The following is a 9,960-nucleotide window of genomic DNA, read 5'->3' as shown; positions in this document are numbered from 1 at the left end:
TACAAGACTTCAACGCACAGACCAATTGAAATTCCATAATTATTAAAAATTTAAATAATTAATCAAATTTTTATTTTACAAATCTAAAAATTGCAAGTTCACAGGCCGACAATTTCCAACTTTTTTTTCCTCCACGCATAACTTTACATGCTCCATAACCTTTAGGCGCCCCTGAACCAAAGTCCAGAACAAACATAGGTTCTATCACCCACAGTTTCTGCGGTACACCTTAGAGAAGAAATTGATCAAATTTTACCATATATTGAATTATGTAGGCCGTGGAATGGCTATGACCATCATTGTTTTTAGTACATATCATTTTTGAAAAGTATGTATATCAACTAAAATTAAAAAATGGCTAGCAGTTACCATATCTTTGGAATACTCATCCAAAGTTAAAATCTCAGATTTTCTACATTCATACATGGCTATCTACAATTTCTGTAAAGCTTTACTAAACAAGCTGAACCTGCAATAGATACGTTTTTATAGATAGATACGTCGAGCACCTCGACAAGCACCTTCAGGACACCTAGGCAGAATTTAAAGTGCTTTTCACTAACTACGTTGCTGGGACTTCCATACCTAAAAAATACATAAAAGATTAAGGATTTCAGCTCACAGGATTTCGTTTTTTTTCAAACTTACCCCTCGAACATGCGAACCATGATGTGGAGAGCCCACTTCTTGGTGTAGCAGTATGTTAATTCGGTGCGCTCATCATCGTCCAAATGGGAACTATCCCGACATCAATTTGGCTCATCCCGATTATCAATTTGGCGACCAATCTCCATCCACTGCGAGAAGATCTCTCGGGTGATGAAGTCCATCGGAAGGCTGTACTGCGTAAGCGCGATGCTGATGTTGTCCACCACTTGTGGCCATCGACCCGGGAAGACACTTTTGATGATGTGATTCACGCAGATGGAGAGTTGAACTCTAAAATGAAGTCGGAGTGCGGAGTTTATATAAGGAACCCATTTTATGTCCCACCTATGTGTAGGTGGGCCACCTCAGACAGATAGTGCTGACGCAGTGGCTCCTGCAGACCCTGCAGGCTCGTCAACTTGTCTTTTAGCTGCTGTGATCCATGCAGGTGCCTTCGAAGCTACTAGTGACGTCCTTGGCCATCTTGGCCGGCTGGCCCGTGTTGTCCTGCAGGAAGCTACTCTAGAAACGGGGTGGATTGCGAACTCACTGCGCCCATACATGATGATGGAGTGGGTGCGATGCGGTCCCTGGGGATCAACGAGTCTGTTTTGCATTGATCTGGGTGTTGAATAAAATATATGAAAAAAACTTCTAAAGAATCTTTAAGAGTTGGTTGTTGGTCACCACTTGGTGTAGTCGAGCATATACGACAGATGCGTCGTCTCGTAGATGAAGCCCTGACCGCTGAAGACGGCATCACCGTAAATCAAGATAGAACTGCTCGGCACAGGTCTTGCTCTGTACAACTGGATCGACGGCTTCCAGATTTGATGGATTAGTCACAACACCCAGGCGGAAGTTACAGTTTATTATTACGCGGTTCAGACGCTCGATGTACGTGCCCAATGATGACGGACATTACACCCAGCTCGGTGGGCACATCGATGAACTCCATCAAAGAGGGGATCATGATTTTGTAGCCATCGAAACCATAACGCTTCGGGCGGGTTAAAAGGGCCAGGATCAGACGCTTCTCCTCGGGCGAGAAGTTCAGATCGCCGGGGGCTCAAACAAATTGAGGATCCTTTTGTACTGCTCCAAGGAATTGATTAACATGAACATGCTTAACAGCAAAATGTTAAGGATCAACAGCCCCGCGCGTGTTGGCCTATTTCCAACACTGAATAAGCTTTTCGGCATTTTTTTCAAGAAAACACCAGAACAAACAAAAATGGAAGTGAATAAAAGTAAGTATGTGAAACTTATAGAAAAATTAATATACAGTATTCCCTTTTTTCGGTATAACCATGTCCGTCAGTCCGTCTGCTTGTCTGTCCGTCTGTCTGTCGGTTTCTACGCAAACTAGTATCTCAGTTTTAAAGCTATCTAGTTGAAACTTTGCACACATCCTTTTTCTTTCAGGGAGTATATAAGTCGGAACGGCCGGGATCGGTCGAATATATCCTATAGCTGCCATATAACTGATTGATCGGAAATGTCATAACTTTGGGGTTTTTAAGTTAGAGGGTTGGGACTTTCCACACATGTTATATTTATCCAAAATATCTTATGTACAAAATTTTATCGGATCGGCCGACTTATCCTATAAATGCCATATAACTGACCGATCAGAATTGGCATAACTTTGGAGTTTTTTAAGCTAGAATTTCTACGGATAGACTTTCTACGGATTCCATTTTGGGCCATACAATCCGATCTGCCAAATTTCATAATGACCTACTGTATCCTATGGACGCCATTTATCTAAACGATCGGAAATGGAACAACTTTAACTCCAAGGGTATATCAATTTCGGCTCCGTCCGAAGTTAGCTTTCCTTTCTTTTTTATGATCCTTTTTATGACGTTATTTTAAAGAAGATTTCCAGAAAACTTTGTGTTAATCCGTAGCAGAAGGTACCATAATGCTGGTCAAAAGTGTGCAACGTTAAGGAGATTAGGAGAGTCAGACTTAATAGAAATTTGTTATGGAATTTCGTAAAATTTATATTTTTATATTTATTTATATTATAATATATATTATATTTATTTATATTATAAATTAGCTATTTTTTCCCCTCCCGCCGGGTCCAATAGTGTAGTGGCTCCAGCAGTATAGAGTCACCGGGATATTACCCGAAGGGCAACTTTTTACCAGAAAGTACAAATAACAGAAAGTTTGGCGGGTTTTAGGACGAGAGTGCTTTCTTCAAAGTCGTTTGTGCCATTGGGACATGAGCGTCCCACGGTGATGTAAGTTAGACATTTATGCTTTTGGGGTATTTTGGGATATTTCGGATTCTGGTATGTCACCGTCCAGCCAGGTTTCGACATTTAAGGTATGGACAACATGTAGAACGATTACAGGTGCATCATCTTGGGTATCATCTATTCATGGAGGTATGTTTATTATTGGTTCATTTTCCATTGTCAAGTTTTGTTTTTTTGTTTTCAGGTACGTGGTGTTTTGCATGTAATCCAGTGGATGTCGCCTTTTGGATTCTGGTATGTCCCCATCCAGCCAGGTTGGAAGCGCTCGTGGGTATAGAAGAAGAGTAAACGGAGTGTTAGTATTTAAGAAAATAACAATTGGAAGGAAGGGTGCTTGCTGGGGAGGGTAATGGAAGGGAGCTTGTTGGGCATTGCTGCAGCCGCTGGGTGGCTGTTGTCCGAGTGGTTTGTTGGCAATTGGAGGCTGGTAACAGTGCTGCTCCTAGCTGGCCACCGATGATGTGGCACTGGTAGGGTGCTGATATGTCAATTGAGATTTACGGTGAGAGGGGGACTGCCCTCCTGTACCCATGGCCTTAAATTCAGTGGACGAATGCAAAGCTACTTTATGAGCTACTGTTTCTGAGGCACTTAACTGTACGAAAGCGCTAGCTTGGTCGATGGTATGATAATCAGCAGACAGCGCCGATCTAGGGTGTTGACTTGTTATTTTCACAAATTGCTTTCATCTTTTTAATTTTTTTCTAGGTTCCACCTGCGCAAAAATATTAATATCCGTGTGTGCTTGGGCATCGTCGTCCAATTGAGTATTGAGAGCAGAGACGTCGAGATGGCGATTCTGCTGTGGAGGAGGAGGAGGACTGCTTGGCGCGCTTTTGATGATTAAGGTAGGTTCCATAATTGAATGCATAGTGAATCCTTTGTAAAAAATTTTCATTGTTTTTTAATGTTTGTTTCGTTTCAGGAAAGAAGAAGGTGAAGAGTCACAGACCGTTGGAGAGGAGAAAAGCATCATTCGCCGTGAGATCCAGGATAGAGTCAGGGGCCTGGATTTCGCTGCTACCCCTTCTGGGGGCCACCGAGGGCCGAGAGAAGGCAGCTGCTCAAGGAAAATTTATGGCCCTGTGTGCTTGGCCAGCGTCATCCAAAAGCCCGATTTTGGGATGAGGGCAGAATCCTCAAAAGTGGCAGTTTTGCAGTGCAGAAGGCGAAAACCCTAGAAGGCCATTTAAATTTGTAAATTTCGCCCCAAAAGAGGAGGTAAAATAAAAAGAAATAAAAAATAAGTACTGTCACCGTCTTATGTTGCAGAATACAATTTTGGATTTAAATTTGGGACAGAGCCGTTTTATTTAAATGAATCCCAGGGGAGATGAAAAAAGGAGGCCCTGATCGTTCGCGGAGGCCATCAGCTATATATATTTAAGAGAAGCTATACATATATATTTCTGGCCTAGGCCATACTAACTGTTGCCTGGCGCATCTGACGTTTTCACTGGGAACTTTGACATGTGTTAGCAGAAACGTGCTCAGAACGTTTTGACAACGTTTGAACGTTGAAATCAATTCGGCAGAAAATGGAATTAACTCATGAACATTTTCGGGCAATCTTTTTTCACGGCATTCGACGTGAATTAACAAGACAGGAGTGCATCGATTAACTTAAATCTTTGTATGGCGATGTAGTACCATCTTATAGCACTTTAATAAACTAGTACAATGAATTCAATCTTGGCCGACGCTCGCTCGAAGACTAAGGTCGTCCAAAAAGAGTCGTTGTTCCACATTGACGCCGTGTATGATAATACAAGATCGTCATGTGACATACCTTGAGAAATAGCCATCCTTGGGCATTTCTTCCACCAGCATACATTCGATATTGCATAAACACTTGGCCGTAAAAAAAAATTGTTCTCGTTGGATCCCGCACAGTTTGACAATCGCTCAAAAAAAAGCCTAGTGTGGATTGGAGCAAAAAAAAATTGAAAAAATACAATCGCTGTGTTTTAAAAGACGTTTATAATACGTCACAGGTGGCGAATCATGGATCTATGCTTATGAGCCCGAAACAAAACAGCAATCGCCCGTGTGGGTCTTCGAAGACGAGTCAAATCCAAAGAAAGTTGCTCGTGGAAGAAGCACTTCGAAGCAAATGGTGGCCTGTTTGTTCGGTAAAACAACTTCCGCTTAAGAAACGTAGGACAGTCAATTCTGGGAGGTATACCACAATTTGTTTGCCTGAAATCTTCGGAGAAATTCGAAAAATGAACAAGAGAAGTTGGACCATTCTGCACCATGACAATGCGAGCTCTCACACATCAGCTCAAAACAGAGCCTTTTGACTTTTTGAATCTCACCGGCCGCTTGGCTCAGCCGAACGACCGCTCCTCCTCCCGTCGATTCCCGATCCCCGCTCCGGGTTGGTGCCAATACACACTCCCTCCAAAAGCTTGCGCCCGGCAGGTCGTGTGGTCAAGAGGCACCAAGGGTGCCTGGCGCCGAAACGGCTCTCGGTTCCCTTCGTTCGGACTCACGGACTCTGGTTGCGGGGCCTGTGTTGCTGCTTGTCGTCTTCTGCGGCCGCTGCCTGTCCGTCGCTGCTGCTCCCTCGTCGTCGCTGCTCTACCGTTGCCGCTGCTCCCTCGTCGTCGCTGCTCTACTGCTGCCGCTGCTCCCCGGCCGGATCAGGGCACGAAGGGCCTTCCTACCGTACATGACACGCTCCCGGTCGCGTTCGCCACTCGCCTCCAAACACCTGCGTGCCTACGACCCGCAGGATCTATGGTAGGCCAGAGGTTTGGACGTCGCGTCTTCTTTGACTCCAGGTGATACGCTGTGCTTACGCTCCAGCGCCTGGATCAGGATTCTCTTGACTTCCCGGGGTGTCCCTGCCTGGTTTCGCTGTTGGGCTTGAGTTCCCGGGTTGGCTATCCCTCGCGTTACAGGATCACACCTGGATCGAACGGTCAGGAGCAGACAAGGCGTACGCCAGGCTGATCCGTCGTTGCCGCCACTACACCAGGATACCTGTTGTGTCAGGGAATAACTCCACCCGACTCCTTTACCCTTGGGCCTTAGCTTTGCCGCGGATCCTTGATCCTTTTCCCCTTGCTCCTTCCTCGATGCGCGTACCGCCGCCGGACTTACCCACAGGGGGTCCTTAAGCTATTTGTCGTAGATCCTTGCTCACTCGCTTTAATAGCCCGCACTTAGGACTGTCGGACTTACCCAAGGGGGGTCCTTCAGCCTGTACTCCTAACTCTTCCAAGGAAACTTTCCAACTTGAATGGCAGACTTACCCACGGGGGGTCTTTCACTCACTCTACCAGCTTCCCTAGAAGATTAGGCCCCGATTCGCTCCAGGGGCCCTCCTTATATAGTGCCAGAGGCGCCCGTTAATCCTTGCGAATCTACTTCCTGCCGTTAATCCTCCGCTCCTTCACTTTCTCCGTTGGCTTTCTCCAATCCCGCCGTCTTTCTTTATTGTCCCTCCCCCGATTGCCCTGCTTGGGCCTCCGATCCGCATTATTTTTGTGCCGGTCATCGGACTTTGTCCCAATACCCCGCGATCCCCCCCTGACATTCCAAATGCACTTCTGTGTTTTTGTGCATTTTGTAAACACAGCTGCGCAGTCCCCGGCCGCTTCGTTCCCCGCCGTCCCCGCTGTTTCCTATAACCTTCGAGCGCGGCCGCGGAGGCCCGGCCGGGACCGTCACGTTCCACGGTGATTCCTCCTCCTCCTTCTTTCGTGCGCGACGCCGCGCGAGTTCCTCTTGCCCCCGCTGCTGTCCCCGCGTCGTCTGTGCTCGACGCATTTCTCCCTTTCCGTTTTTCTAAACACAGCAGCGCTGGCCCATCCGACGCTGCAGTGCTGACTTGCTTGTTCCCCCCCCCCCGCTGCTGCCCCTCTTGCCACCTGTCTTGGCGTGTGGAGATCTAATCTCCTCACAGGCCTTCTAGGGTTTTCGCCTTCTGCACTGCAAAACTGCCACTTTTGAGGATTCTGCCCTCATCCCAAAATCGGGCTTTTGGATGACGCTGGCCAAGCACACAGGGCCATAAATTTTCCTTGAGCAGCTGCCTTCTCTCGGCCCTCGGTGGCCCCCAGAAGGGGTAGCAGAGAAATCCAGGCCCCTGACTCTATCCTGGATCTCACGGCGAATGATGCTTCTCTCCTCTCCAACGGTCTGTGACTCTTCACCTTCTTCTTTCCTGAAACGAAACAAACATTAAAAAACAATGAAAATTTTTTACAAAGGATTCACTATGCATTCAATTATGGAACCTACCTTAATCATCAAAAGCGCGCCAAGCAGTCCTCCTCCTCCTCCACAGCAGAATCGCCATCTCGACGTCTCTGCTCTCAATACTCAATTGGACGACGATGCCCAAGCACACACGGATATTAATATTTTTGCGCAGGTGGAACCTAGAAAAAAATTAAAAAGATGAAAGCAATTTGTGAAAATAACAAGTCAACACCCTAGATCGGCGCTGTCTGCTGATTATCATACCATCGACCAAGCTAGCGCTTTCGTACAGTTAAGTGCCTCAGAAACAGTAGCTCATAAAGTAGCTTTGCATTCGTCCACTGAATTTAAGGCCATGGGTACAGGAGGGCAGTCCCCCTCTCACCGTAAATCTCAATTGACATATCAGCACCCTACCAGTGCCACATCATCGGTGGCCAGCTAGGAGCAGCACTGTTACCAGCCTCCAATTGCCAACAAACCACTCGGACAACAGCCACCCAGCGGCTGCAGCAATGCCCAACAAGCTCCCTTCCATTACCCTCCCCAGCAAGCACCCTTCCTTCCAATTGTTATTTTCTTAAATACTAACACTCCGTTTACTCTTCTTCTATACACACGAGCGCTGCTAACCTGGCTGGATGGGGACATACCAGAATCTAAAAGGCGACATCCACTGGATTACATGCAAAACACCACCTACCTGAAAACAAAAAAACAAAACTTGACAATGGAAAATGAACCAATAATAAACATACCTCCATGAACAGATGATACCCAAGATGATGCACCTGTAATCGTCCTACATGTTGTCCATACCTTAAATGTCGACACCTGGCTGGACGGAGACATACCAGAATACAAAATATCCCAAAATACCAAAGCATAAATGTCTAACTTACAGCATTGTGGGACTCTCATGTCCCAATGGCACAAACGACTTTGAAGAAAGCACTCTCGTCCTAAAACCCGCCAAACTTTTTTTTATTTGTACTTTCTGGTAAAAAGTTGCCCTTCGGGTAATATGCCGGTGACTCTATACTGCTGGAGCCACTACACTATTGGACCCGGCGGGAGGGGAAAAAATAGCTAATTTATAATATAAATAAATATAATATATATTATAATATAAATAAATATAAAAATATAAATTTGACAAATTTCCATAACAAATTTCTATTAAGTCCCACTCTCCCAATCTGCTTAACGTTGCACACTTTTACCCTGATAAAATTTTGTACATAAGATATTTTGGCTAAATATAACATATGTGAAAAGTCCCAACCCCATAACTTAAAAACACCAAAGTTATGGCATTTCCGATCAATCAGTTATATGGCAGCTATAGGATATATTCGACCGATCCCCGCCGTTCCGACTTATATACTCCCTGAAAGAAAAAGGATGTGTGCAAAGTTTCAACTAGATAGCTTTAAAACTGAGATACTAGTTTGCGTAGAAACCGACAGACAGACGGACAGACAAGCAGACGGACTGACGGACATGGGTATGCTGACTCAGGAGGTGATCCTGATCAAGAATACATTTGATCAAAATATTTGATCCTGATCAAGAATACTTTTGATCAAAATTATAATACCCTTTGCAAGGGTATAAAACTGAACGCAGGAATGGGCGAAATATTTCGTACCATCAGATAGCTCCTAATTCCCTAATATCCAAATATTCACAGACAGTTTTATTTTGAAGGAATTGCCGGAATACTTTTAAACTGTCAGATAGCTCCTAAGTCCCTAAGAGCCACATATTCGCAAACAGTTTTTTTGGAGGACAGATAAACAGACAGACATAGAAACAGACCGGTCTATCTATATAGTTTTTTGGCTCACTTACCGCTTTTTACAAAATTTGTCCTCAAATTTCGTCTTCCAGGAATCGAAGATCTTTCTTTCATTTTTTGCGTCGGGGACTTCTTTCTTCGCATTGGGGGGCCGCCATGGGGTAGACATCATGACTATCAATCTAAATGGAAAAAAGGGAATACTGTATATTAATTTTTCTATAAGTTTCACATACTTACTTCCATTTTTGTTTGTTCTGGTGTTTTCTTGAAAAAAATGCCGAAAAGCCCATTCAGTGTTGGAAATAGGCCAACACGCGCGGGGCTGTTGATCCTTAACATTTTGCTGTTAAGCATGTTCATGTTAATCAATTCCTTGGAGCAGTACAAAAGGATCCTCAATTGGTTTGAGCCCCCGGCGATCTGAACTTCTCGCCCGAGGAGAAGCGTCTGATCCTGGCCCTTTTAACCCGCCCGAAGCGTTATGGTTTCGATGGCTACAAAATCATGATCCCCTCTTTGATGGAGATCATCGATGTGCCCACCGAGCTGGGTGTAATGTCCGTCATCATTGAGCACGTATATTGAGCGTCTGAACCGCGTAATAATAAACTGTAATTTCCGCCTGGGTGTGACTAATCCATCAAATCTGGAAGCCGTCGATATAAGCCGCCTTATATAAACTCCGCACTCTTTTAGAACCTCAGCTCTTTGGACATCTGCACCACGGGATTACGGGTAAAGGTTAGTGCTACGGCCATATCGAATTGAGCCAGTCCCGAGGGAGCGGAGGAGAATGAGGCCCTCATTACGCCCTACCACAATATTGCCGTGTGGTCGGCTGATTAGGTAAGATTAGTATATTTTACTTCGACTTCATTTTAGAGTTCAACTCTCCGTCTGCGTGAATCACATCATCAAAAGTGTCTTCCCGGGTCGATGGCCACAAGTGGTGGACAACATCAGCATCGCGCTAACGCAGTACAGCCTTCCGCTGGACTTCATCACCCAAGAGATCTTCTCGCA

General features: G+C 45.2%; 1 long non-coding RNA gene across 1 annotated transcript; it reads right to left on the bottom strand.

Annotated features, from left to right (window-relative positions):
* Positions 1-548: 548 nt before the first annotated feature.
* LOC116655635 lies at positions 549-1,043 on the bottom strand. Its single transcript, XR_004310694.2, has 2 exons — positions 649-1,043; positions 549-585 (listed from the first exon to the last, which is right to left on the bottom strand). It is a non-coding gene; the product is annotated as an uncharacterized LOC116655635 (long non-coding RNA).
* Positions 1,044-9,960: the final 8,917 nt, after the last annotated feature.

The sequence above is a fragment of the Drosophila ananassae genome, unplaced genomic scaffold, assembly GCF_017639315.1.
Source record: "Drosophila ananassae strain 14024-0371.13 unplaced genomic scaffold, ASM1763931v2 tig00000107, whole genome shotgun sequence".
In the NCBI taxonomy this organism is placed as follows: Eukaryota; Metazoa; Arthropoda; class Insecta; order Diptera; family Drosophilidae; genus Drosophila; species Drosophila ananassae.
Note: the sequence above shows the minus strand (reverse complement) of the source record. Positions and strands in the feature narration are given on the sequence as shown.